The sequence below is a fragment of the Phyllobates terribilis genome, unplaced genomic scaffold (genome assembly GCF_046119375.1).
Source record: "Phyllobates terribilis strain yellow unplaced genomic scaffold, ASM4611937v1 Scaffold_4489__1_contigs__length_60408, whole genome shotgun sequence".
Lineage (NCBI taxonomy): Eukaryota > Metazoa > Chordata > Amphibia > Anura > Dendrobatidae > Phyllobates > Phyllobates terribilis.
This window is the reverse complement of record NW_027367240.1, coordinates 18066-45072: the sequence shown is the minus strand read 5'-3', so window position 1 is coordinate 45072 and position 27007 is coordinate 18066. Positions and strand designations below refer to the sequence as shown.

The 27007-nt window shown below is 45.2% G+C and overlaps 21 non-coding genes across 21 annotated transcripts; all 21 read right to left on the bottom strand.

Annotated features, from left to right (window-relative positions):
* Positions 1-265: 265 nt before the first annotated feature.
* LOC141249334 (U2 spliceosomal RNA) lies at positions 266-456 on the bottom strand. Its single transcript, XR_012312139.1, has one exon. It is a non-coding gene; the product is annotated as a U2 spliceosomal RNA (small nuclear RNA).
* Positions 457-1574: 1118 nt separating this feature from the next.
* LOC141249333 (U2 spliceosomal RNA) lies at positions 1575-1765 on the bottom strand. Its single transcript, XR_012312138.1, has one exon. It is a non-coding gene; the product is annotated as a U2 spliceosomal RNA (small nuclear RNA).
* Positions 1766-2883: 1118 nt separating this feature from the next.
* Positions 2884-3074, bottom strand: LOC141249332 (U2 spliceosomal RNA). Its single transcript, XR_012312137.1, has one exon. It is a non-coding gene; the product is annotated as a U2 spliceosomal RNA (small nuclear RNA).
* A 1118-nt stretch (positions 3075-4192) lies between these two features.
* On the bottom strand, positions 4193-4383 carry LOC141249331 (U2 spliceosomal RNA). The gene has a single exon (XR_012312136.1). It is a non-coding gene; the product is annotated as a U2 spliceosomal RNA (small nuclear RNA).
* Positions 4384-5501: 1118 nt separating this feature from the next.
* Positions 5502-5692, bottom strand: LOC141249330 (U2 spliceosomal RNA). The gene has a single exon (XR_012312135.1). It is a non-coding gene; the product is annotated as a U2 spliceosomal RNA (small nuclear RNA).
* A 1118-nt stretch (positions 5693-6810) lies between these two features.
* On the bottom strand, positions 6811-7001 carry LOC141249329 (U2 spliceosomal RNA). The gene has a single exon (XR_012312134.1). It is a non-coding gene; the product is annotated as a U2 spliceosomal RNA (small nuclear RNA).
* Positions 7002-8119: 1118 nt separating this feature from the next.
* LOC141249327 (U2 spliceosomal RNA) lies at positions 8120-8310 on the bottom strand. The gene has a single exon (XR_012312133.1). It is a non-coding gene; the product is annotated as a U2 spliceosomal RNA (small nuclear RNA).
* Positions 8311-9428: 1118 nt separating this feature from the next.
* Positions 9429-9619, bottom strand: LOC141249326 (U2 spliceosomal RNA). Its single transcript, XR_012312132.1, has one exon. It is a non-coding gene; the product is annotated as a U2 spliceosomal RNA (small nuclear RNA).
* Positions 9620-10737: 1118 nt separating this feature from the next.
* On the bottom strand, positions 10738-10928 carry LOC141249325 (U2 spliceosomal RNA). Its single transcript, XR_012312131.1, has one exon. It is a non-coding gene; the product is annotated as a U2 spliceosomal RNA (small nuclear RNA).
* A 1118-nt stretch (positions 10929-12046) lies between these two features.
* LOC141249323 (U2 spliceosomal RNA) lies at positions 12047-12237 on the bottom strand. Its single transcript, XR_012312129.1, has one exon. It is a non-coding gene; the product is annotated as a U2 spliceosomal RNA (small nuclear RNA).
* A 1118-nt stretch (positions 12238-13355) lies between these two features.
* Positions 13356-13546, bottom strand: LOC141249322 (U2 spliceosomal RNA). The gene has a single exon (XR_012312128.1). It is a non-coding gene; the product is annotated as a U2 spliceosomal RNA (small nuclear RNA).
* Positions 13547-14663: 1117 nt separating this feature from the next.
* Positions 14664-14854, bottom strand: LOC141249321 (U2 spliceosomal RNA). The gene has a single exon (XR_012312126.1). It is a non-coding gene; the product is annotated as a U2 spliceosomal RNA (small nuclear RNA).
* A 1118-nt stretch (positions 14855-15972) lies between these two features.
* On the bottom strand, positions 15973-16163 carry LOC141249320 (U2 spliceosomal RNA). The gene has a single exon (XR_012312125.1). It is a non-coding gene; the product is annotated as a U2 spliceosomal RNA (small nuclear RNA).
* Positions 16164-17281: 1118 nt separating this feature from the next.
* On the bottom strand, positions 17282-17472 carry LOC141249319 (U2 spliceosomal RNA). Its single transcript, XR_012312124.1, has one exon. It is a non-coding gene; the product is annotated as a U2 spliceosomal RNA (small nuclear RNA).
* Positions 17473-18590: 1118 nt separating this feature from the next.
* Positions 18591-18781, bottom strand: LOC141249318 (U2 spliceosomal RNA). The gene has a single exon (XR_012312123.1). It is a non-coding gene; the product is annotated as a U2 spliceosomal RNA (small nuclear RNA).
* A 1118-nt stretch (positions 18782-19899) lies between these two features.
* LOC141249317 (U2 spliceosomal RNA) lies at positions 19900-20090 on the bottom strand. Its single transcript, XR_012312122.1, has one exon. It is a non-coding gene; the product is annotated as a U2 spliceosomal RNA (small nuclear RNA).
* Positions 20091-21208: 1118 nt separating this feature from the next.
* On the bottom strand, positions 21209-21399 carry LOC141249316 (U2 spliceosomal RNA). Its single transcript, XR_012312120.1, has one exon. It is a non-coding gene; the product is annotated as a U2 spliceosomal RNA (small nuclear RNA).
* Positions 21400-22517: 1118 nt separating this feature from the next.
* On the bottom strand, positions 22518-22708 carry LOC141249315 (U2 spliceosomal RNA). The gene has a single exon (XR_012312119.1). It is a non-coding gene; the product is annotated as a U2 spliceosomal RNA (small nuclear RNA).
* Positions 22709-23826: 1118 nt separating this feature from the next.
* On the bottom strand, positions 23827-24017 carry LOC141249314 (U2 spliceosomal RNA). The gene has a single exon (XR_012312118.1). It is a non-coding gene; the product is annotated as a U2 spliceosomal RNA (small nuclear RNA).
* Positions 24018-25135: 1118 nt separating this feature from the next.
* Positions 25136-25326, bottom strand: LOC141249311 (U2 spliceosomal RNA). Its single transcript, XR_012312116.1, has one exon. It is a non-coding gene; the product is annotated as a U2 spliceosomal RNA (small nuclear RNA).
* Positions 25327-26444: 1118 nt separating this feature from the next.
* LOC141249310 (U2 spliceosomal RNA) lies at positions 26445-26635 on the bottom strand. The gene has a single exon (XR_012312115.1). It is a non-coding gene; the product is annotated as a U2 spliceosomal RNA (small nuclear RNA).
* Between the last annotated feature and the right edge of the window lie 372 nt (positions 26636-27007).

Below are 27007 nucleotides of genomic sequence, written 5' to 3'. Positions count from 1 at the left end.
CTAATATGTCTGTTTATCCAAAAGGAAGTAGAAAGGGAGAGCTAGAAAGATAGCATTGCATCACATTACATGGCAATGCAATGCACAGTTGCTGAAGTTGAACCAAAATGAGCTTGTAATCTGGCTTCTGCAACTTTGAACATGAAAAATCCAATGAGGAGAAGAAAAGCAGAGCCAAAGAGTCCATCCCAAAATCCGACAAACAAGCAAAATGAACAAAAAACATTGAATTCAATTCTTTCTGATTTTAGAAACTGCATTAAAGAAGGGGTGCACCGGTCCTGGAGATACTGCAATACCAGGTCAATGCGTGGAGTGGACAGAGCAAGCTCTTTTTCCATCTCCCTGTTCTAAAAATCCATTTAATATATGGTCCCCAGATAGGGGACGTATCAGATATTAAACTGATAAGAACAGATACTACACTTGATCTTAGCCAAAAGGCCGAGAAGCGATAACCAGAATTGGTTTCAAACTACGGAGCCACCCAAGGATCCTAAAAAGTCCATTTGTGGAGATGAGCTCCTGGACTCCCGTTAAGAAGACATGTTGTCAACCTCTAGATCCCTTACATGCCTGCACTTTTCGGCTTGCTGCTGCTGCAATCCACGCGTTTTAGATCTGCATAACTCCACCTCTTTAAACACAGCACCTTCACCCCCTGCTGTTCCCACCCGCCTCAACACCGTTGGAAGGGAGGAGAACCAATTAAGGCGGGGGGTGGGGTGGAACGAGCAGCTGTCTACCCTTAGCAGGAGGGCTCCTGATTACATACCTCTCCTGCTGCTGCTGCTGCTGCTGGCTGTCCAGCAGCAGACTGAAGGTGGCTGCTGCTGTGCACAGGTATATAAAGGCTCAGAGCCTATTATGACACGCGCAGCCAGCGTTCCATTGCCACATTCCATCTACTGCAGGCAGGATACCTGGCTGGCTGAATGTCGCTGAGAAGCTCACAGAGACCGCCATAAGCAACAGTTTAACAGAATGCCACAGACTAATCAACCAAACTTTTTGGGTTGGGTTCTCTTTTATAGTCTGCAGGCATTAAATGAAAGAAGTCAGTGTTCCAGCAGAAGGAGACAACGTTTCAGAAAAGGCATTGTAGCAAACCAAAAAAGAAATTTTAAGCGCAGCAGTGTAACCAGCGCACATACCTGTTAGCTCGGGTGAGTTTAAAAGGCTGCTGTTGATAACAAGGGCATTTGCTAAATAGATGGTGTGTGTGCAACAATATACTGAAAGGTCAATTATATTGTGCAGCTTATCTCACCACCTGTAGTTATTTAGGTGAAAGCTCCAAAATGCTTGCCTAATATGTCTGTTTATCCAAAAGGAAGTAGAAAGGGAGAGCTAGAAAGATAGCATTGCATCACATTACATGGCAATGCAATGCACAGTTGCTGAAGTTGAACCAAAATGAGCTTGTAATCTGGCTTCTGCAACTTTGAACATGAAAAATCCAATGAGGAGAAGAAAAGCAGAGCCAAAGAGTCCATCCCAAAATCCGACAAACAAGCAAAATGAACAAAAAACATTGAATTCAATTCTTTCTGATTTTAGAAACTGCATTAAAGAAGGGGTGCACCGGTCCTGGAGATACTGCAATACCAGGTCAATGCGTGGAGTGGACAGAGCAAGCTCTTTTTCCATCTCCCTGTTCTAAAAATCCATTTAATATATGGTCCCCAGATAGGGGACGTATCAGATATTAAACTGATAAGAACAGATACTACACTTGATCTTAGCCAAAAGGCCGAGAAGCGATAACCAGAATTGGTTTCAAACTACGGAGCCACCCAAGGATCCTAAAAAGTCCATTTGTGGAGATGAGCTCCTGGACTCCCGTTAAGAAGACATGTTGTCAACCTCTAGATCCCTTACATGCCTGCACTTTTCGGCTTGCTGCTGCTGCAATCCACGCGTTTTAGATCTGCATAACTCCACCTCTTTAAACACAGCACCTTCACCCCCTGCTGTTCCCACCCGCCTCAACACCGTTGGAAGGGAGGAGAACCAATTAAGGCGGGGGGTGGGGTGGAACGAGCAGCTGTCTACCCTTAGCAGGAGGGCTCCTGATTACATACCTCTCCTGCTGCTGCTGCTGCTGCTGGCTGTCCAGCAGCAGACTGAAGGTGGCTGCTGCTGTGCACAGGTATATAAAGGCTCAGAGCCTATTATGACACGCGCAGCCAGCGTTCCATTGCCACATTCCATCTACTGCAGGCAGGATACCTGGCTGGCTGAATGTCGCTGAGAAGCTCACAGAGACCGCCATAAGCAACAGTTTAACAGAATGCCACAGACTAATCAACCAAACTTTTTGGGTTGGGTTCTCTTTTATAGTCTGCAGGCATTAAATGAAAGAAGTCAGTGTTCCAGCAGAAGGAGACAACGTTTCAGAAAAGGCATTGTAGCAAACCAAAAAAGAAATTTTAAGCGCAGCAGTGTAACCAGCGCACATACCTGTTAGCTCGGGTGAGTTTAAAAGGCTGCTGTTGATAACAAGGGCATTTGCTAAATAGATGGTGTGTGTGCAACAATATACTGAAAGGTCAATTATATTGTGCAGCTTATCTCACCACCTGTAGTTATTTAGGTGAAAGCTCCAAAATGCTTGCCTAATATGTCTGTTTATCCAAAAGGAAGTAGAAAGGGAGAGCTAGAAAGATAGCATTGCATCACATTACATGGCAATGCAATGCACAGTTGCTGAAGTTGAACCAAAATGAGCTTGTAATCTGGCTTCTGCAACTTTGAACATGAAAAATCCAATGAGGAGAAGAAAAGCAGAGCCAAAGAGTCCATCCCAAAATCCGACAAACAAGCAAAATGAACAAAAAACATTGAATTCAATTCTTTCTGATTTTAGAAACTGCATTAAAGAAGGGGTGCACCGGTCCTGGAGATACTGCAATACCAGGTCAATGCGTGGAGTGGACAGAGCAAGCTCTTTTTCCATCTCCCTGTTCTAAAAATCCATTTAATATATGGTCCCCAGATAGGGGACGTATCAGATATTAAACTGATAAGAACAGATACTACACTTGATCTTAGCCAAAAGGCCGAGAAGCGATAACCAGAATTGGTTTCAAACTACGGAGCCACCCAAGGATCCTAAAAAGTCCATTTGTGGAGATGAGCTCCTGGACTCCCGTTAAGAAGACATGTTGTCAACCTCTAGATCCCTTACATGCCTGCACTTTTCGGCTTGCTGCTGCTGCAATCCACGCGTTTTAGATCTGCATAACTCCACCTCTTTAAACACAGCACCTTCACCCCCTGCTGTTCCCACCCGCCTCAACACCGTTGGAAGGGAGGAGAACCAATTAAGGCGGGGGGTGGGGTGGAACGAGCAGCTGTCTACCCTTAGCAGGAGGGCTCCTGATTACATACCTCTCCTGCTGCTGCTGCTGCTGCTGGCTGTCCAGCAGCAGACTGAAGGTGGCTGCTGCTGTGCACAGGTATATAAAGGCTCAGAGCCTATTATGACACGCGCAGCCAGCGTTCCATTGCCACATTCCATCTACTGCAGGCAGGATACCTGGCTGGCTGAATGTCGCTGAGAAGCTCACAGAGACCGCCATAAGCAACAGTTTAACAGAATGCCACAGACTAATCAACCAAACTTTTTGGGTTGGGTTCTCTTTTATAGTCTGCAGGCATTAAATGAAAGAAGTCAGTGTTCCAGCAGAAGGAGACAACGTTTCAGAAAAGGCATTGTAGCAAACCAAAAAAGAAATTTTAAGCGCAGCAGTGTAACCAGCGCACATACCTGTTAGCTCGGGTGAGTTTAAAAGGCTGCTGTTGATAACAAGGGCATTTGCTAAATAGATGGTGTGTGTGCAACAATATACTGAAAGGTCAATTATATTGTGCAGCTTATCTCACCACCTGTAGTTATTTAGGTGAAAGCTCCAAAATGCTTGCCTAATATGTCTGTTTATCCAAAAGGAAGTAGAAAGGGAGAGCTAGAAAGATAGCATTGCATCACATTACATGGCAATGCAATGCACAGTTGCTGAAGTTGAACCAAAATGAGCTTGTAATCTGGCTTCTGCAACTTTGAACATGAAAAATCCAATGAGGAGAAGAAAAGCAGAGCCAAAGAGTCCATCCCAAAATCCGACAAACAAGCAAAATGAACAAAAAACATTGAATTCAATTCTTTCTGATTTTAGAAACTGCATTAAAGAAGGGGTGCACCGGTCCTGGAGATACTGCAATACCAGGTCAATGCGTGGAGTGGACAGAGCAAGCTCTTTTTCCATCTCCCTGTTCTAAAAATCCATTTAATATATGGTCCCCAGATAGGGGACGTATCAGATATTAAACTGATAAGAACAGATACTACACTTGATCTTAGCCAAAAGGCCGAGAAGCGATAACCAGAATTGGTTTCAAACTACGGAGCCACCCAAGGATCCTAAAAAGTCCATTTGTGGAGATGAGCTCCTGGACTCCCGTTAAGAAGACATGTTGTCAACCTCTAGATCCCTTACATGCCTGCACTTTTCGGCTTGCTGCTGCTGCAATCCACGCGTTTTAGATCTGCATAACTCCACCTCTTTAAACACAGCACCTTCACCCCCTGCTGTTCCCACCCGCCTCAACACCGTTGGAAGGGAGGAGAACCAATTAAGGCGGGGGGTGGGGTGGAACGAGCAGCTGTCTACCCTTAGCAGGAGGGCTCCTGATTACATACCTCTCCTGCTGCTGCTGCTGCTGCTGGCTGTCCAGCAGCAGACTGAAGGTGGCTGCTGCTGTGCACAGGTATATAAAGGCTCAGAGCCTATTATGACACGCGCAGCCAGCGTTCCATTGCCACATTCCATCTACTGCAGGCAGGATACCTGGCTGGCTGAATGTCGCTGAGAAGCTCACAGAGACCGCCATAAGCAACAGTTTAACAGAATGCCACAGACTAATCAACCAAACTTTTTGGGTTGGGTTCTCTTTTATAGTCTGCAGGCATTAAATGAAAGAAGTCAGTGTTCCAGCAGAAGGAGACAACGTTTCAGAAAAGGCATTGTAGCAAACCAAAAAAGAAATTTTAAGCGCAGCAGTGTAACCAGCGCACATACCTGTTAGCTCGGGTGAGTTTAAAAGGCTGCTGTTGATAACAAGGGCATTTGCTAAATAGATGGTGTGTGTGCAACAATATACTGAAAGGTCAATTATATTGTGCAGCTTATCTCACCACCTGTAGTTATTTAGGTGAAAGCTCCAAAATGCTTGCCTAATATGTCTGTTTATCCAAAAGGAAGTAGAAAGGGAGAGCTAGAAAGATAGCATTGCATCACATTACATGGCAATGCAATGCACAGTTGCTGAAGTTGAACCAAAATGAGCTTGTAATCTGGCTTCTGCAACTTTGAACATGAAAAATCCAATGAGGAGAAGAAAAGCAGAGCCAAAGAGTCCATCCCAAAATCCGACAAACAAGCAAAATGAACAAAAAACATTGAATTCAATTCTTTCTGATTTTAGAAACTGCATTAAAGAAGGGGTGCACCGGTCCTGGAGATACTGCAATACCAGGTCAATGCGTGGAGTGGACAGAGCAAGCTCTTTTTCCATCTCCCTGTTCTAAAAATCCATTTAATATATGGTCCCCAGATAGGGGACGTATCAGATATTAAACTGATAAGAACAGATACTACACTTGATCTTAGCCAAAAGGCCGAGAAGCGATAACCAGAATTGGTTTCAAACTACGGAGCCACCCAAGGATCCTAAAAAGTCCATTTGTGGAGATGAGCTCCTGGACTCCCGTTAAGAAGACATGTTGTCAACCTCTAGATCCCTTACATGCCTGCACTTTTCGGCTTGCTGCTGCTGCAATCCACGCGTTTTAGATCTGCATAACTCCACCTCTTTAAACACAGCACCTTCACCCCCTGCTGTTCCCACCCGCCTCAACACCGTTGGAAGGGAGGAGAACCAATTAAGGCGGGGGGTGGGGTGGAACGAGCAGCTGTCTACCCTTAGCAGGAGGGCTCCTGATTACATACCTCTCCTGCTGCTGCTGCTGCTGCTGGCTGTCCAGCAGCAGACTGAAGGTGGCTGCTGCTGTGCACAGGTATATAAAGGCTCAGAGCCTATTATGACACGCGCAGCCAGCGTTCCATTGCCACATTCCATCTACTGCAGGCAGGATACCTGGCTGGCTGAATGTCGCTGAGAAGCTCACAGAGACCGCCATAAGCAACAGTTTAACAGAATGCCACAGACTAATCAACCAAACTTTTTGGGTTGGGTTCTCTTTTATAGTCTGCAGGCATTAAATGAAAGAAGTCAGTGTTCCAGCAGAAGGAGACAACGTTTCAGAAAAGGCATTGTAGCAAACCAAAAAAGAAATTTTAAGCGCAGCAGTGTAACCAGCGCACATACCTGTTAGCTCGGGTGAGTTTAAAAGGCTGCTGTTGATAACAAGGGCATTTGCTAAATAGATGGTGTGTGTGCAACAATATACTGAAAGGTCAATTATATTGTGCAGCTTATCTCACCACCTGTAGTTATTTAGGTGAAAGCTCCAAAATGCTTGCCTAATATGTCTGTTTATCCAAAAGGAAGTAGAAAGGGAGAGCTAGAAAGATAGCATTGCATCACATTACATGGCAATGCAATGCACAGTTGCTGAAGTTGAACCAAAATGAGCTTGTAATCTGGCTTCTGCAACTTTGAACATGAAAAATCCAATGAGGAGAAGAAAAGCAGAGCCAAAGAGTCCATCCCAAAATCCGACAAACAAGCAAAATGAACAAAAAACATTGAATTCAATTCTTTCTGATTTTAGAAACTGCATTAAAGAAGGGGTGCACCGGTCCTGGAGATACTGCAATACCAGGTCAATGCGTGGAGTGGACAGAGCAAGCTCTTTTTCCATCTCCCTGTTCTAAAAATCCATTTAATATATGGTCCCCAGATAGGGGACGTATCAGATATTAAACTGATAAGAACAGATACTACACTTGATCTTAGCCAAAAGGCCGAGAAGCGATAACCAGAATTGGTTTCAAACTACGGAGCCACCCAAGGATCCTAAAAAGTCCATTTGTGGAGATGAGCTCCTGGACTCCCGTTAAGAAGACATGTTGTCAACCTCTAGATCCCTTACATGCCTGCACTTTTCGGCTTGCTGCTGCTGCAATCCACGCGTTTTAGATCTGCATAACTCCACCTCTTTAAACACAGCACCTTCACCCCCTGCTGTTCCCACCCGCCTCAACACCGTTGGAAGGGAGGAGAACCAATTAAGGCGGGGGGTGGGGTGGAACGAGCAGCTGTCTACCCTTAGCAGGAGGGCTCCTGATTACATACCTCTCCTGCTGCTGCTGCTGCTGCTGGCTGTCCAGCAGCAGACTGAAGGTGGCTGCTGCTGTGCACAGGTATATAAAGGCTCAGAGCCTATTATGACACGCGCAGCCAGCGTTCCATTGCCACATTCCATCTACTGCAGGCAGGATACCTGGCTGGCTGAATGTCGCTGAGAAGCTCACAGAGACCGCCATAAGCAACAGTTTAACAGAATGCCACAGACTAATCAACCAAACTTTTTGGGTTGGGTTCTCTTTTATAGTCTGCAGGCATTAAATGAAAGAAGTCAGTGTTCCAGCAGAAGGAGACAACGTTTCAGAAAAGGCATTGTAGCAAACCAAAAAAGAAATTTTAAGCGCAGCAGTGTAACCAGCGCACATACCTGTTAGCTCGGGTGAGTTTAAAAGGCTGCTGTTGATAACAAGGGCATTTGCTAAATAGATGGTGTGTGTGCAACAATATACTGAAAGGTCAATTATATTGTGCAGCTTATCTCACCACCTGTAGTTATTTAGGTGAAAGCTCCAAAATGCTTGCCTAATATGTCTGTTTATCCAAAAGGAAGTAGAAAGGGAGAGCTAGAAAGATAGCATTGCATCACATTACATGGCAATGCAATGCACAGTTGCTGAAGTTGAACCAAAATGAGCTTGTAATCTGGCTTCTGCAACTTTGAACATGAAAAATCCAATGAGGAGAAGAAAAGCAGAGCCAAAGAGTCCATCCCAAAATCCGACAAACAAGCAAAATGAACAAAAAACATTGAATTCAATTCTTTCTGATTTTAGAAACTGCATTAAAGAAGGGGTGCACCGGTCCTGGAGATACTGCAATACCAGGTCAATGCGTGGAGTGGACAGAGCAAGCTCTTTTTCCATCTCCCTGTTCTAAAAATCCATTTAATATATGGTCCCCAGATAGGGGACGTATCAGATATTAAACTGATAAGAACAGATACTACACTTGATCTTAGCCAAAAGGCCGAGAAGCGATAACCAGAATTGGTTTCAAACTACGGAGCCACCCAAGGATCCTAAAAAGTCCATTTGTGGAGATGAGCTCCTGGACTCCCGTTAAGAAGACATGTTGTCAACCTCTAGATCCCTTACATGCCTGCACTTTTCGGCTTGCTGCTGCTGCAATCCACGCGTTTTAGATCTGCATAACTCCACCTCTTTAAACACAGCACCTTCACCCCCTGCTGTTCCCACCCGCCTCAACACCGTTGGAAGGGAGGAGAACCAATTAAGGCGGGGGGTGGGGTGGAACGAGCAGCTGTCTACCCTTAGCAGGAGGGCTCCTGATTACATACCTCTCCTGCTGCTGCTGCTGCTGCTGGCTGTCCAGCAGCAGACTGAAGGTGGCTGCTGCTGTGCACAGGTATATAAAGGCTCAGAGCCTATTATGACACGCGCAGCCAGCGTTCCATTGCCACATTCCATCTACTGCAGGCAGGATACCTGGCTGGCTGAATGTCGCTGAGAAGCTCACAGAGACCGCCATAAGCAACAGTTTAACAGAATGCCACAGACTAATCAACCAAACTTTTTGGGTTGGGTTCTCTTTTATAGTCTGCAGGCATTAAATGAAAGAAGTCAGTGTTCCAGCAGAAGGAGACAACGTTTCAGAAAAGGCATTGTAGCAAACCAAAAAAGAAATTTTAAGCGCAGCAGTGTAACCAGCGCACATACCTGTTAGCTCGGGTGAGTTTAAAAGGCTGCTGTTGATAACAAGGGCATTTGCTAAATAGATGGTGTGTGTGCAACAATATACTGAAAGGTCAATTATATTGTGCAGCTTATCTCACCACCTGTAGTTATTTAGGTGAAAGCTCCAAAATGCTTGCCTAATATGTCTGTTTATCCAAAAGGAAGTAGAAAGGGAGAGCTAGAAAGATAGCATTGCATCACATTACATGGCAATGCAATGCACAGTTGCTGAAGTTGAACCAAAATGAGCTTGTAATCTGGCTTCTGCAACTTTGAACATGAAAAATCCAATGAGGAGAAGAAAAGCAGAGCCAAAGAGTCCATCCCAAAATCCGACAAACAAGCAAAATGAACAAAAAACATTGAATTCAATTCTTTCTGATTTTAGAAACTGCATTAAAGAAGGGGTGCACCGGTCCTGGAGATACTGCAATACCAGGTCAATGCGTGGAGTGGACAGAGCAAGCTCTTTTTCCATCTCCCTGTTCTAAAAATCCATTTAATATATGGTCCCCAGATAGGGGACGTATCAGATATTAAACTGATAAGAACAGATACTACACTTGATCTTAGCCAAAAGGCCGAGAAGCGATAACCAGAATTGGTTTCAAACTACGGAGCCACCCAAGGATCCTAAAAAGTCCATTTGTGGAGATGAGCTCCTGGACTCCCGTTAAGAAGACATGTTGTCAACCTCTAGATCCCTTACATGCCTGCACTTTTCGGCTTGCTGCTGCTGCAATCCACGCGTTTTAGATCTGCATAACTCCACCTCTTTAAACACAGCACCTTCACCCCCTGCTGTTCCCACCCGCCTCAACACCGTTGGAAGGGAGGAGAACCAATTAAGGCGGGGGGTGGGGTGGAACGAGCAGCTGTCTACCCTTAGCAGGAGGGCTCCTGATTACATACCTCTCCTGCTGCTGCTGCTGCTGCTGGCTGTCCAGCAGCAGACTGAAGGTGGCTGCTGCTGTGCACAGGTATATAAAGGCTCAGAGCCTATTATGACACGCGCAGCCAGCGTTCCATTGCCACATTCCATCTACTGCAGGCAGGATACCTGGCTGGCTGAATGTCGCTGAGAAGCTCACAGAGACCGCCATAAGCAACAGTTTAACAGAATGCCACAGACTAATCAACCAAACTTTTTGGGTTGGGTTCTCTTTTATAGTCTGCAGGCATTAAATGAAAGAAGTCAGTGTTCCAGCAGAAGGAGACAACGTTTCAGAAAAGGCATTGTAGCAAACCAAAAAAGAAATTTTAAGCGCAGCAGTGTAACCAGCGCACATACCTGTTAGCTCGGGTGAGTTTAAAAGGCTGCTGTTGATAACAAGGGCATTTGCTAAATAGATGGTGTGTGTGCAACAATATACTGAAAGGTCAATTATATTGTGCAGCTTATCTCACCACCTGTAGTTATTTAGGTGAAAGCTCCAAAATGCTTGCCTAATATGTCTGTTTATCCAAAAGGAAGTAGAAAGGGAGAGCTAGAAAGATAGCATTGCATCACATTACATGGCAATGCAATGCACAGTTGCTGAAGTTGAACCAAAATGAGCTTGTAATCTGGCTTCTGCAACTTTGAACATGAAAAATCCAATGAGGAGAAGAAAAGCAGAGCCAAAGAGTCCATCCCAAAATCCGACAAACAAGCAAAATGAACAAAAAACATTGAATTCAATTCTTTCTGATTTTAGAAACTGCATTAAAGAAGGGGTGCACCGGTCCTGGAGATACTGCAATACCAGGTCAATGCGTGGAGTGGACAGAGCAAGCTCTTTTTCCATCTCCCTGTTCTAAAAATCCATTTAATATATGGTCCCCAGATAGGGGACGTATCAGATATTAAACTGATAAGAACAGATACTACACTTGATCTTAGCCAAAAGGCCGAGAAGCGATAACCAGAATTGGTTTCAAACTACGGAGCCACCCAAGGATCCTAAAAAGTCCATTTGTGGAGATGAGCTCCTGGACTCCCGTTAAGAAGACATGTTGTCAACCTCTAGATCCCTTACATGCCTGCACTTTTCGGCTTGCTGCTGCTGCAATCCACGCGTTTTAGATCTGCATAACTCCACCTCTTTAAACACAGCACCTTCACCCCCTGCTGTTCCCACCCGCCTCAACACCGTTGGAAGGGAGGAGAACCAATTAAGGCGGGGGGTGGGGTGGAACGAGCAGCTGTCTACCCTTAGCAGGAGGGCTCCTGATTACATACCTCTCCTGCTGCTGCTGCTGCTGCTGGCTGTCCAGCAGCAGACTGAAGGTGGCTGCTGCTGTGCACAGGTATATAAAGGCTCAGAGCCTATTATGACACGCGCAGCCAGCGTTCCATTGCCACATTCCATCTACTGCAGGCAGGATACCTGGCTGGCTGAATGTCGCTGAGAAGCTCACAGAGACCGCCATAAGCAACAGTTTAACAGAATGCCACAGACTAATCAACCAAACTTTTTGGGTTGGGTTCTCTTTTATAGTCTGCAGGCATTAAATGAAAGAAGTCAGTGTTCCAGCAGAAGGAGACAACGTTTCAGAAAAGGCATTGTAGCAAACCAAAAAAGAAATTTTAAGCGCAGCAGTGTAACCAGCGCACATACCTGTTAGCTCGGGTGAGTTTAAAAGGCTGCTGTTGATAACAAGGGCATTTGCTAAATAGATGGTGTGTGTGCAACAATATACTGAAAGGTCAATTATATTGTGCAGCTTATCTCACCACCTGTAGTTATTTAGGTGAAAGCTCCAAAATGCTTGCCTAATATGTCTGTTTATCCAAAAGGAAGTAGAAAGGGAGAGCTAGAAAGATAGCATTGCATCACATTACATGGCAATGCAATGCACAGTTGCTGAAGTTGAACCAAAATGAGCTTGTAATCTGGCTTCTGCAACTTTGAACATGAAAAATCCAATGAGGAGAAGAAAAGCAGAGCCAAAGAGTCCATCCCAAAATCCGACAAACAAGCAAAATGAACAAAAAACATTGAATTCAATTCTTTCTGATTTTAGAAACTGCATTAAAGAAGGGGTGCACCGGTCCTGGAGATACTGCAATACCAGGTCAATGCGTGGAGTGGACAGAGCAAGCTCTTTTTCCATCTCCCTGTTCTAAAAATCCATTTAATATATGGTCCCCAGATAGGGGACGTATCAGATATTAAACTGATAAGAACAGATACTACACTTGATCTTAGCCAAAAGGCCGAGAAGCGATAACCAGAATTGGTTTCAAACTACGGAGCCACCCAAGGATCCTAAAAAGTCCATTTGTGGAGATGAGCTCCTGGACTCCCGTTAAGAAGACATGTTGTCAACCTCTAGATCCCTTACATGCCTGCACTTTTCGGCTTGCTGCTGCTGCAATCCACGCGTTTTAGATCTGCATAACTCCACCTCTTTAAACACAGCACCTTCACCCCCTGCTGTTCCCACCCGCCTCAACACCGTTGGAAGGGAGGAGAACCAATTAAGGCGGGGGGTGGGGTGGAACGAGCAGCTGTCTACCCTTAGCAGGAGGGCTCCTGATTACATACCTCTCCTGCTGCTGCTGCTGCTGCTGGCTGTCCAGCAGCAGACTGAAGGTGGCTGCTGCTGTGCACAGGTATATAAAGGCTCAGAGCCTATTATGACACGCGCAGCCAGCGTTCCATTGCCACATTCCATCTACTGCAGGCAGGATACCTGGCTGGCTGAATGTCGCTGAGAAGCTCACAGAGACCGCCATAAGCAACAGTTTAACAGAATGCCACAGACTAATCAACCAAACTTTTTGGGTTGGGTTCTCTTTTATAGTCTGCAGGCATTAAATGAAAGAAGTCAGTGTTCCAGCAGAAGGAGACAACGTTTCAGAAAAGGCATTGTAGCAAACCAAAAAAGAAATTTTAAGCGCAGCAGTGTAACCAGCGCACATACCTGTTAGCTCGGGTGAGTTTAAAAGGCTGCTGTTGATAACAAGGGCATTTGCTAAATAGATGGTGTGTGTGCAACAATATACTGAAAGGTCAATTATATTGTGCAGCTTATCTCACCACCTGTAGTTATTTAGGTGAAAGCTCCAAAATGCTTGCCTAATATGTCTGTTTATCCAAAAGGAAGTAGAAAGGGAGAGCTAGAAAGATAGCATTGCATCACATTACATGGCAATGCAATGCACAGTTGCTGAAGTTGAACCAAAATGAGCTTGTAATCTGGCTTCTGCAACTTTGAACATGAAAAATCCAATGAGGAGAAGAAAAGCAGAGCCAAAGAGTCCATCCCAAAATCCGACAAACAAGCAAAATGAACAAAAAACATTGAATTCAATTCTTTCTGATTTTAGAAACTGCATTAAAGAAGGGGTGCACCGGTCCTGGAGATACTGCAATACCAGGTCAATGCGTGGAGTGGACAGAGCAAGCTCTTTTTCCATCTCCCTGTTCTAAAAATCCATTTAATATATGGTCCCCAGATAGGGGACGTATCAGATATTAAACTGATAAGAACAGATACTACACTTGATCTTAGCCAAAAGGCCGAGAAGCGATAACCAGAATTGGTTTCAAACTACGGAGCCACCCAAGGATCCTAAAAAGTCCATTTGTGGAGATGAGCTCCTGGACTCCCGTTAAGAAGACATGTTGTCAACCTCTAGATCCCTTACATGCCTGCACTTTTCGGCTTGCTGCTGCTGCAATCCACGCGTTTTAGATCTGCATAACTCCACCTCTTTAAACACAGCACCTTCACCCCCTGCTGTTCCCACCCGCCTCAACACCGTTGGAAGGGAGGAGAACCAATTAAGGCGGGGGGTGGGGTGGAACGAGCAGCTGTCTACCCTTAGCAGGAGGGCTCCTGATTACATACCTCTCCTGCTGCTGCTGCTGCTGCTGGCTGTCCAGCAGCAGACTGAAGGTGGCTGCTGCTGTGCACAGGTATATAAAGGCTCAGAGCCTATTATGACACGCGCAGCCAGCGTTCCATTGCCACATTCCATCTACTGCAGGCAGGATACCTGGCTGGCTGAATGTCGCTGAGAAGCTCACAGAGACCGCCATAAGCAACAGTTTAACAGAATGCCACAGACTAATCAACCAAACTTTTTGGGTTGGGTTCTCTTTTATAGTCTGCAGGCATTAAATGAAAGAAGTCAGTGTTCCAGCAGAAGGAGACAACGTTTCAGAAAAGGCATTGTAGCAAACCAAAAAAGAAATTTTAAGGCAGCAGTGTAACCAGCGCACATACCTGTTAGCTCGGGTGAGTTTAAAAGGCTGCTGTTGATAACAAGGGCATTTGCTAAATAGATGGTGTGTGTGCAACAATATACTGAAAGGTCAATTATATTGTGCAGCTTATCTCACCACCTGTAGTTATTTAGGTGAAAGCTCCAAAATGCTTGCCTAATATGTCTGTTTATCCAAAAGGAAGTAGAAAGGGAGAGCTAGAAAGATAGCATTGCATCACATTACATGGCAATGCAATGCACAGTTGCTGAAGTTGAACCAAAATGAGCTTGTAATCTGGCTTCTGCAACTTTGAACATGAAAAATCCAATGAGGAGAAGAAAAGCAGAGCCAAAGAGTCCATCCCAAAATCCGACAAACAAGCAAAATGAACAAAAAACATTGAATTCAATTCTTTCTGATTTTAGAAACTGCATTAAAGAAGGGGTGCACCGGTCCTGGAGATACTGCAATACCAGGTCAATGCGTGGAGTGGACAGAGCAAGCTCTTTTTCCATCTCCCTGTTCTAAAAATCCATTTAATATATGGTCCCCAGATAGGGGACGTATCAGATATTAAACTGATAAGAACAGATACTACACTTGATCTTAGCCAAAAGGCCGAGAAGCGATAACCAGAATTGGTTTCAAACTACGGAGCCACCCAAGGATCCTAAAAAGTCCATTTGTGGAGATGAGCTCCTGGACTCCCGTTAAGAAGACATGTTGTCAACCTCTAGATCCCTTACATGCCTGCACTTTTCGGCTTGCTGCTGCTGCAATCCACGCGTTTTAGATCTGCATAACTCCACCTCTTTAAACACAGCACCTTCACCCCCTGCTGTTCCCACCCGCCTCAACACCGTTGGAAGGGAGGAGAACCAATTAAGGCGGGGGGTGGGGTGGAACGAGCAGCTGTCTACCCTTAGCAGGAGGGCTCCTGATTACATACCTCTCCTGCTGCTGCTGCTGCTGCTGGCTGTCCAGCAGCAGACTGAAGGTGGCTGCTGCTGTGCACAGGTATATAAAGGCTCAGAGCCTATTATGACACGCGCAGCCAGCGTTCCATTGCCACATTCCATCTACTGCAGGCAGGATACCTGGCTGGCTGAATGTCGCTGAGAAGCTCACAGAGACCGCCATAAGCAACAGTTTAACAGAATGCCACAGACTAATCAACCAAACTTTTTGGGTTGGGTTCTCTTTTATAGTCTGCAGGCATTAAATGAAAGAAGTCAGTGTTCCAGCAGAAGGAGACAACGTTTCAGAAAAGGCATTGTAGCAAACCAAAAAAGAAATTTTAAGCGCAGCAGTGTAACCAGCGCACATACCTGTTAGCTCGGGTGAGTTTAAAAGGCTGCTGTTGATAACAAGGGCATTTGCTAAATAGATGGTGTGTGTGCAACAATATACTGAAAGGTCAATTATATTGTGCAGCTTATCTCACCACCTGTAGTTATTTAGGTGAAAGCTCCAAAATGCTTGCCTAATATGTCTGTTTATCCAAAAGGAAGTAGAAAGGGAGAGCTAGAAAGATAGCATTGCATCACATTACATGGCAATGCAATGCACAGTTGCTGAAGTTGAACCAAAATGAGCTTGTAATCTGGCTTCTGCAACTTTGAACATGAAAAATCCAATGAGGAGAAGAAAAGCAGAGCCAAAGAGTCCATCCCAAAATCCGACAAACAAGCAAAATGAACAAAAAACATTGAATTCAATTCTTTCTGATTTTAGAAACTGCATTAAAGAAGGGGTGCACCGGTCCTGGAGATACTGCAATACCAGGTCAATGCGTGGAGTGGACAGAGCAAGCTCTTTTTCCATCTCCCTGTTCTAAAAATCCATTTAATATATGGTCCCCAGATAGGGGACGTATCAGATATTAAACTGATAAGAACAGATACTACACTTGATCTTAGCCAAAAGGCCGAGAAGCGATAACCAGAATTGGTTTCAAACTACGGAGCCACCCAAGGATCCTAAAAAGTCCATTTGTGGAGATGAGCTCCTGGACTCCCGTTAAGAAGACATGTTGTCAACCTCTAGATCCCTTACATGCCTGCACTTTTCGGCTTGCTGCTGCTGCAATCCACGCGTTTTAGATCTGCATAACTCCACCTCTTTAAACACAGCACCTTCACCCCCTGCTGTTCCCACCCGCCTCAACACCGTTGGAAGGGAGGAGAACCAATTAAGGCGGGGGGTGGGGTGGAACGAGCAGCTGTCTACCCTTAGCAGGAGGGCTCCTGATTACATACCTCTCCTGCTGCTGCTGCTGCTGCTGGCTGTCCAGCAGCAGACTGAAGGTGGCTGCTGCTGTGCACAGGTATATAAAGGCTCAGAGCCTATTATGACACGCGCAGCCAGCGTTCCATTGCCACATTCCATCTACTGCAGGCAGGATACCTGGCTGGCTGAATGTCGCTGAGAAGCTCACAGAGACCGCCATAAGCAACAGTTTAACAGAATGCCACAGACTAATCAACCAAACTTTTTGGGTTGGGTTCTCTTTTATAGTCTGCAGGCATTAAATGAAAGAAGTCAGTGTTCCAGCAGAAGGAGACAACGTTTCAGAAAAGGCATTGTAGCAAACCAAAAAAGAAATTTTAAGCGCAGCAGTGTAACCAGCGCACATACCTGTTAGCTCGGGTGAGTTTAAAAGGCTGCTGTTGATAACAAGGGCATTTGCTAAATAGATGGTGTGTGTGCAACAATATACTGAAAGGTCAATTATATTGTGCAGCTTATCTCACCACCTGTAGTTATTTAGGTGAAAGCTCCAAAATGCTTGCCTAATATGTCTGTTTATCCAAAAGGAAGTAGAAAGGGAGAGCTAGAAAGATAGCATTGCATCACATTACATGGCAATGCAATGCACAGTTGCTGAAGTTGAACCAAAATGAGCTTGTAATCTGGCTTCTGCAACTTTGAACATGAAAAATCCAATGAGGAGAAGAAAAGCAGAGCCAAAGAGTCCATCCCAAAATCCGACAAACAAGCAAAATGAACAAAAAACATTGAATTCAATTCTTTCTGATTTTAGAAACTGCATTAAAGAAGGGGTGCACCGGTCCTGGAGATACTGCAATACCAGGTCAATGCGTGGAGTGGACAGAGCAAGCTCTTTTTCCATCTCCCTGTTCTAAAAATCCATTTAATATATGGTCCCCAGATAGGGGACGTATCAGATATTAAACTGATAAGAACAGATACTACACTTGATCTTAGCCAAAAGGCCGAGAAGCGATAACCAGAATTGGTTTCAAACTACGGAGCCACCCAAGGATCCTAAAAAGTCCATTTGTGGAGATGAGCTCCTGGACTCCCGTTAAGAAGACATGTTGTCAACCTCTAGATCCCTTACATGCCTGCACTTTTCGGCTTGCTGCTGCTGCAATCCACGCGTTTTAGATCTGCATAACTCCACCTCTTTAAACACAGCACCTTCACCCCCTGCTGTTCCCACCCGCCTCAACACCGTTGGAAGGGAGGAGAACCAATTAAGGCGGGGGGTGGGGTGGAACGAGCAGCTGTCTACCCTTAGCAGGAGGGCTCCTGATTACATACCTCTCCTGCTGCTGCTGCTGCTGCTGGCTGTCCAGCAGCAGACTGAAGGTGGCTGCTGCTGTGCACAGGTATATAAAGGCTCAGAGCCTATTATGACACGCGCAGCCAGCGTTCCATTGCCACATTCCATCTACTGCAGGCAGGATACCTGGCTGGCTGAATGTCGCTGAGAAGCTCACAGAGACCGCCATAAGCAACAGTTTAACAGAATGCCACAGACTAATCAACCAAACTTTTTGGGTTGGGTTCTCTTTTATAGTCTGCAGGCATTAAATGAAAGAAGTCAGTGTTCCAGCAGAAGGAGACAACGTTTCAGAAAAGGCATTGTAGCAAACCAAAAAAGAAATTTTAAGCGCAGCAGTGTAACCAGCGCACATACCTGTTAGCTCGGGTGAGTTTAAAAGGCTGCTGTTGATAACAAGGGCATTTGCTAAATAGATGGTGTGTGTGCAACAATATACTGAAAGGTCAATTATATTGTGCAGCTTATCTCACCACCTGTAGTTATTTAGGTGAAAGCTCCAAAATGCTTGCCTAATATGTCTGTTTATCCAAAAGGAAGTAGAAAGGGAGAGCTAGAAAGATAGCATTGCATCACATTACATGGCAATGCAATGCACAGTTGCTGAAGTTGAACCAAAATGAGCTTGTAATCTGGCTTCTGCAACTTTGAACATGAAAAATCCAATGAGGAGAAGAAAAGCAGAGCCAAAGAGTCCATCCCAAAATCCGACAAACAAGCAAAATGAACAAAAAACATTGAATTCAATTCTTTCTGATTTTAGAAACTGCATTAAAGAAGGGGTGCACCGGTCCTGGAGATACTGCAATACCAGGTCAATGCGTGGAGTGGACAGAGCAAGCTCTTTTTCCATCTCCCTGTTCTAAAAATCCATTTAATATATGGTCCCCAGATAGGGGACGTATCAGATATTAAACTGATAAGAACAGATACTACACTTGATCTTAGCCAAAAGGCCGAGAAGCGATAACCAGAATTGGTTTCAAACTACGGAGCCACCCAAGGATCCTAAAAAGTCCATTTGTGGAGATGAGCTCCTGGACTCCCGTTAAGAAGACATGTTGTCAACCTCTAGATCCCTTACATGCCTGCACTTTTCGGCTTGCTGCTGCTGCAATCCACGCGTTTTAGATCTGCATAACTCCACCTCTTTAAACACAGCACCTTCACCCCCTGCTGTTCCCACCCGCCTCAACACCGTTGGAAGGGAGGAGAACCAATTAAGGCGGGGGGTGGGGTGGAACGAGCAGCTGTCTACCCTTAGCAGGAGGGCTCCTGATTACATACCTCTCCTGCTGCTGCTGCTGCTGCTGGCTGTCCAGCAGCAGACTGAAGGTGGCTGCTGCTGTGCACAGGTATATAAAGGCTCAGAGCCTATTATGACACGCGCAGCCAGCGTTCCATTGCCACATTCCATCTACTGCAGGCAGGATACCTGGCTGGCTGAATGTCGCTGAGAAGCTCACAGAGACCGCCATAAGCAACAGTTTAACAGAATGCCACAGACTAATCAACCAAACTTTTTGGGTTGGGTTCTCTTTTATAGTCTGCAGGCATTAAATGAAAGAAGTCAGTGTTCCAGCAGAAGGAGACAACGTTTCAGAAAAGGCATTGTAGCAAACCAAAAAAGAAATTTTAAGCGCAGCAGTGTAACCAGCGCACATACCTGTTAGCTCGGGTGAGTTTAAAAGGCTGCTGTTGATAACAAGGGCATTTGCTAAATAGATGGTGTGTGTGCAACAATATACTGAAAGGTCAATTATATTGTGCAGCTTATCTCACCACCTGTAGTTATTTAGGTGAAAGCTCCAAAATGCTTGCCTAATATGTCTGTTTATCCAAAAGGAAGTAGAAAGGGAGAGCTAGAAAGATAGCATTGCATCACATTACATGGCAATGCAATGCACAGTTGCTGAAGTTGAACCAAAATGAGCTTGTAATCTGGCTTCTGCAACTTTGAACATGAAAAATCCAATGAGGAGAAGAAAAGCAGAGCCAAAGAGTCCATCCCAAAATCCGACAAACAAGCAAAATGAACAAAAAACATTGAATTCAATTCTTTCTGATTTTAGAAACTGCATTAAAGAAGGGGTGCACCGGTCCTGGAGATACTGCAATACCAGGTCAATGCGTGGAGTGGACAGAGCAAGCTCTTTTTCCATCTCCCTGTTCTAAAAATCCATTTAATATATGGTCCCCAGATAGGGGACGTATCAGATATTAAACTGATAAGAACAGATACTACACTTGATCTTAGCCAAAAGGCCGAGAAGCGATAACCAGAATTGGTTTCAAACTACGGAGCCACCCAAGGATCCTAAAAAGTCCATTTGTGGAGATGAGCTCCTGGACTCCCGTTAAGAAGACATGTTGTCAACCTCTAGATCCCTTACATGCCTGCACTTTTCGGCTTGCTGCTGCTGCAATCCACGCGTTTTAGATCTGCATAACTCCACCTCTTTAAACACAGCACCTTCACCCCCTGCTGTTCCCACCCGCCTCAACACCGTTGGAAGGGAGGAGAACCAATTAAGGCGGGGGGTGGGGTGGAACGAGCAGCTGTCTACCCTTAGCAGGAGGGCTCCTGATTACATACCTCTCCTGCTGCTGCTGCTGCTGCTGGCTGTCCAGCAGCAGACTGAAGGTGGCTGCTGCTGTGCACAGGTATATAAAGGCTCAGAGCCTATTATGACACGCGCAGCCAGCGTTCCATTGCCACATTCCATCTACTGCAGGCAGGATACCTGGCTGGCTGAATGTCGCTGAGAAGCTCACAGAGACCGCCATAAGCAACAGTTTAACAGAATGCCACAGACTAATCAACCAAACTTTTTGGGTTGGGTTCTCTTTTATAGTCTGCAGGCATTAAATGAAAGAAGTCAGTGTTCCAGCAGAAGGAGACAACGTTTCAGAAAAGGCATTGTAGCAAACCAAAAAAGAAATTTTAAGCGCAGCAGTGTAACCAGCGCACATACCTGTTAGCTCGGGTGAGTTTAAAAGGCTGCTGTTGATAACAAGGGCATTTGCTAAATAGATGGTGTGTGTGCAACAATATACTGAAAGGTCAATTATATTGTGCAGCTTATCTCACCACCTGTAGTTATTTAGGTGAAAGCTCCAAAATGCTTGCCTAATATGTCTGTTTATCCAAAAGGAAGTAGAAAGGGAGAGCTAGAAAGATAGCATTGCATCACATTACATGGCAATGCAATGCACAGTTGCTGAAGTTGAACCAAAATGAGCTTGTAATCTGGCTTCTGCAACTTTGAACATGAAAAATCCAATGAGGAGAAGAAAAGCAGAGCCAAAGAGTCCATCCCAAAATCCGACAAACAAGCAAAATGAACAAAAAACATTGAATTCAATTCTTTCTGATTTTAGAAACTGCATTAAAGAAGGGGTGCACCGGTCCTGGAGATACTGCAATACCAGGTCAATGCGTGGAGTGGACAGAGCAAGCTCTTTTTCCATCTCCCTGTTCTAAAAATCCATTTAATATATGGTCCCCAGATAGGGGACGTATCAGATATTAAACTGATAAGAACAGATACTACACTTGATCTTAGCCAAAAGGCCGAGAAGCGATAACCAGAATTGGTTTCAAACTACGGAGCCACCCAAGGATCCTAAAAAGTCCATTTGTGGAGATGAGCTCCTGGACTCCCGTTAAGAAGACATGTTGTCAACCTCTAGATCCCTTACATGCCTGCACTTTTCGGCTTGCTGCTGCTGCAATCCACGCGTTTTAGATCTGCATAACTCCACCTCTTTAAACACAGCACCTTCACCCCCTGCTGTTCCCACCCGCCTCAACACCGTTGGAAGGGAGGAGAACCAATTAAGGCGGGGGGTGGGGTGGAACGAGCAGCTGTCTACCCTTAGCAGGAGGGCTCCTGATTACATACCTCTCCTGCTGCTGCTGCTGCTGCTGGCTGTCCAGCAGCAGACTGAAGGTGGCTGCTGCTGTGCACAGGTATATAAAGGCTCAGAGCCTATTATGACACGCGCAGCCAGCGTTCCATTGCCACATTCCATCTACTGCAGGCAGGATACCTGGCTGGCTGAATGTCGCTGAGAAGCTCACAGAGACCGCCATAAGCAACAGTTTAACAGAATGCCACAGACTAATCAACCAAACTTTTTGGGTTGGGTTCTCTTTTATAGTCTGCAGGCATTAAATGAAAGAAGTCAGTGTTCCAGCAGAAGGAGACAACGTTTCAGAAAAGGCATTGTAGCAAACCAAAAAAGAAATTTTAAGCGCAGCAGTGTAACCAGCGCACATACCTGTTAGCTCGGGTGAGTTTAAAAGGCTGCTGTTGATAACAAGGGCATTTGCTAAATAGATGGTGTGTGTGCAACAATATACTGAAAGGTCAATTATATTGTGCAGCTTATCTCACCACCTGTAGTTATTTAGGTGAAAGCTCCAAAATGCTTGCCTAATATGTCTGTTTATCCAAAAGGAAGTAGAAAGGGAGAGCTAGAAAGATAGCATTGCATCACATTACATGGCAATGCAATGCACAGTTGCTGAAGTTGAACCAAAATGAGCTTGTAATCTGGCTTCTGCAACTTTGAACATGAAAAATCCAATGAGGAGAAGAAAAGCAGAGCCAAAGAGTCCATCCCAAAATCCGACAAACAAGCAAAATGAACAAAAAACATTGAATTCAATTCTTTCTGATTTTAGAAACTGCATTAAAGAAGGGGTGCACCGGTCCTGGAGATACTGCAATACCAGGTCAATGCGTGGAGTGGACAGAGCAAGCTCTTTTTCCATCTCCCTGTTCTAAAAATCCATTTAATATATGGTCCCCAGATAGGGGACGTATCAGATATTAAACTGATAAGAACAGATACTACACTTGATCTTAGCCAAAAGGCCGAGAAGCGATAACCAGAATTGGTTTCAAACTACGGAGCCACCCAAGGATCCTAAAAAGTCCATTTGTGGAGATGAGCTCCTGGACTCCCGTTAAGAAGACATGTTGTCAACCTCTAGATCCCTTACATGCCTGCACTTTTCGGCTTGCTGCTGCTGCAATCCACGCGTTTTAGATCTGCATAACTCCACCTCTTTAAACACAGCACCTTCACCCCCTGCTGTTCCCACCCGCCTCAACACCGTTGGAAGGGAGGAGAACCAATTAAGGCGGGGGGTGGGGTGGAACGAGCAGCTGTCTACCCTTAGCAGGAGGGCTCCTGATTACATACCTCTCCTGCTGCTGCTGCTGCTGCTGGCTGTCCAGCAGCAGACTGAAGGTGGCTGCTGCTGTGCACAGGTATATAAAGGCTCAGAGCCTATTATGACACGCGCAGCCAGCGTTCCATTGCCACATTCCATCTACTGCAGGCAGGATACCTGGCTGGCTGAATGTCGCTGAGAAGCTCACAGAGACCGCCATAAGCAACAGTTTAACAGAATGCCACAGACTAATCAACCAAACTTTTTGGGTTGGGTTCTCTTTTATAGTCTGCAGGCATTAAATGAAAGAAGTCAGTGTTCCAGCAGAAGGAGACAACGTTTCAGAAAAGGCATTGTAGCAAACCAAAAAAGAAATTTTAAGCGCAGCAGTGTAACCAGCGCACATACCTGTTAGCTCGGGTGAGTTTAAAAGGCTGCTGTTGATAACAAGGGCATTTGCTAAATAGATGGTGTGTGTGCAACAATATACTGAAAGGTCAATTATATTGTGCAGCTTATCTCACCACCTGTAGTTATTTAGGTGAAAGCTCCAAAATGCTTGCCTAATATGTCTGTTTATCCAAAAGGAAGTAGAAAGGGAGAGCTAGAAAGATAGCATTGCATCACATTACATGGCAATGCAATGCACAGTTGCTGAAGTTGAACCAAAATGAGCTTGTAATCTGGCTTCTGCAACTTTGAACATGAAAAATCCAATGAGGAGAAGAAAAGCAGAGCCAAAGAGTCCATCCCAAAATCCGACAAACAAGCAAAATGAACAAAAAACATTGAATTCAATTCTTTCTGATTTTAGAAACTGCATTAAAGAAGGGGTGCACCGGTCCTGGAGATACTGCAATACCAGGTCAATGCGTGGAGTGGACAGAGCAAGCTCTTTTTCCATCTCCCTGTTCTAAAAATCCATTTAATATATGGTCCCCAGATAGGGGACGTATCAGATATTAAACTGATAAGAACAGATACTACACTTGATCTTAGCCAAAAGGCCGAGAAGCGATAACCAGAATTGGTTTCAAACTACGGAGCCACCCAAGGATCCTAAAAAGTCCATTTGTGGAGATGAGCTCCTGGACTCCCGTTAAGAAGACATGTTGTCAACCTCTAGATCCCTTACATGCCTGCACTTTTCGGCTTGCTGCTGCTGCAATCCACGCGTTTTAGATCTGCATAACTCCACCTCTTTAAACACAGCACCTTCACCCCCTGCTGTTCCCACCCGCCTCAACACCGTTGGAAGGGAGGAGAACCAATTAAGGCGGGGGGTGGGGTGGAACGAGCAGCTGTCTACCCTTAGCAGGAGGGCTCCTGATTACATACCTCTCCTGCTGCTGCTGCTGCTGCTGGCTGTCCAGCAGCAGACTGAAGGTGGCTGCTGCTGTGCACAGGTATATAAAGGCTCAGAGCCTATTATGACACGCGCAGCCAGCGTTCCATTGCCACATTCCATCTACTGCAGGCAGGATACCTGGCTGGCTGAATGTCGCTGAGAAGCTCACAGAGACCGCCATAAGCAACAGTTTAACAGAATGCCACAGACTAATCAACCAAACTTTTTGGGTTGGGTTCTCTTTTATAGTCTGCAGGCATTAAATGAAAGAAGTCAGTGTTCCAGCAGAAGGAGACAACGTTTCAGAAAAGGCATTGTAGCAAACCAAAAAAGAAATTTTAAGCGCAGCAGTGTAACCAGCGCACATACCTGTTAGCTCGGGTGAGTTTAAAAGGCTGCTGTTGATAACAAGGGCATTTGCTAAATAGATGGTGTGTGTGCAACAATATACTGAAAGGTCAATTATATTGTGCAGCTTATCTCACCACCTGTAGTTATTTAGGTGAAAGCTCCAAAATGCTTGCCTAATATGTCTGTTTATCCAAAAGGAAGTAGAAAGGGAGAGCTAGAAAGATAGCATTGCATCACATTACATGGCAATGCAATGCACAGTTGCTGAAGTTGAACCAAAATGAGCTTGTAATCTGGCTTCTGCAACTTTGAACATGAAAAATCCAATGAGGAGAAGAAAAGCAGAGCCAAAGAGTCCATCCCAAAATCCGACAAACAAGCAAAATGAACAAAAAACATTGAATTCAATTCTTTCTGATTTTAGAAACTGCATTAAAGAAGGGGTGCACCGGTCCTGGAGATACTGCAATACCAGGTCAATGCGTGGAGTGGACAGAGCAAGCTCTTTTTCCATCTCCCTGTTCTAAAAATCCATTTAATATATGGTCCCCAGATAGGGGACGTATCAGATATTAAACTGATAAGAACAGATACTACACTTGATCTTAGCCAAAAGGCCGAGAAGCGATAACCAGAATTGGTTTCAAACTACGGAGCCACCCAAGGATCCTAAAAAGTCCATTTGTGGAGATGAGCTCCTGGACTCCCGTTAAGAAGACATGTTGTCAACCTCTAGATCCCTTACATGCCTGCACTTTTCGGCTTGCTGCTGCTGCAATCCACGCGTTTTAGATCTGCATAACTCCACCTCTTTAAACACAGCACCTTCACCCCCTGCTGTTCCCACCCGCCTCAACACCGTTGGAAGGGAGGAGAACCAATTAAGGCGGGGGGTGGGGTGGAACGAGCAGCTGTCTACCCTTAGCAGGAGGGCTCCTGATTACATACCTCTCCTGCTGCTGCTGCTGCTGCTGGCTGTCCAGCAGCAGACTGAAGGTGGCTGCTGCTGTGCACAGGTATATAAAGGCTCAGAGCCTATTATGACACGCGCAGCCAGCGTTCCATTGCCACATTCCATCTACTGCAGGCAGGATACCTGGCTGGCTGAATGTCGCTGAGAAGCTCACAGAGACCGCCATAAGCAACAGTTTAACAGAATGCCACAGACTAATCAACCAAACTTTTTGGGTTGGGTTCTCTTTTATAGTCTGCAGGCATTAAATGAAAGAAGTCAGTGTTCCAGCAGAAGGAGACAACGTTTCAGAAAAGGCATTGTAGCAAACCAAAAAAGAAATTTTAAGCGCAGCAGTGTAACCAGCGCACATACCTGTTAGCTCGGGTGAGTTTAAAAGGCTGCTGTTGATAACAAGGGCATTTGCTAAATAGATGGTGTGTGTGCAACAATATACTGAAAGGTCAATTATATTGTGCAGCTTATCTCACCACCTGTAGTTATTTAGGTGAAAGCTCCAAAATGCTTGCCTAATATGTCTGTTTATCCAAAAGGAAGTAGAAAGGGAGAGCTAGAAAGATAGCATTGCATCACATTACATGGCAATGCAATGCACAGTTGCTGAAGTTGAACCAAAATGAGCTTGTAATCTGGCTTCTGCAACTTTGAACATGAAAAATCCAATGAGGAGAAGAAAAGCAGAGCCAAAGAGTCCATCCCAAAATCCGACAAACAAGCAAAATGAACAAAAAACATTGAATTCAATTCTTTCTGATTTTAGAAACTGCATTAAAGAAGGGGTGCACCGGTCCTGGAGATACTGCAATACCAGGTCAATGCGTGGAGTGGACAGAGCAAGCTCTTTTTCCATCTCCCTGTTCTAAAAATCCATTTAATATATGGTCCCCAGATAGGGGACGTATCAGATATTAAACTGATAAGAACAGATACTACACTTGATCTTAGCCAAAAGGCCGAGAAGCGATAACCAGAATTGGTTTCAAACTACGGAGCCACCCAAGGATCCTAAAAAGTCCATTTGTGGAGATGAGCTCCTGGACTCCCGTTAAGAAGACATGTTGTCAACCTCTAGATCCCTTACATGCCTGCACTTTTCGGCTTGCTGCTGCTGCAATCCACGCGTTTTAGATCTGCATAACTCCACCTCTTTAAACACAGCACCTTCACCCCCTGCTGTTCCCACCCGCCTCAACACCGTTGGAAGGGAGGAGAACCAATTAAGGCGGGGGGTGGGGTGGAACGAGCAGCTGTCTACCCTTAGCAGGAGGGCTCCTGATTACATACCTCTCCTGCTGCTGCTGCTGCTGCTGGCTGTCCAGCAGCAGACTGAAGGTGGC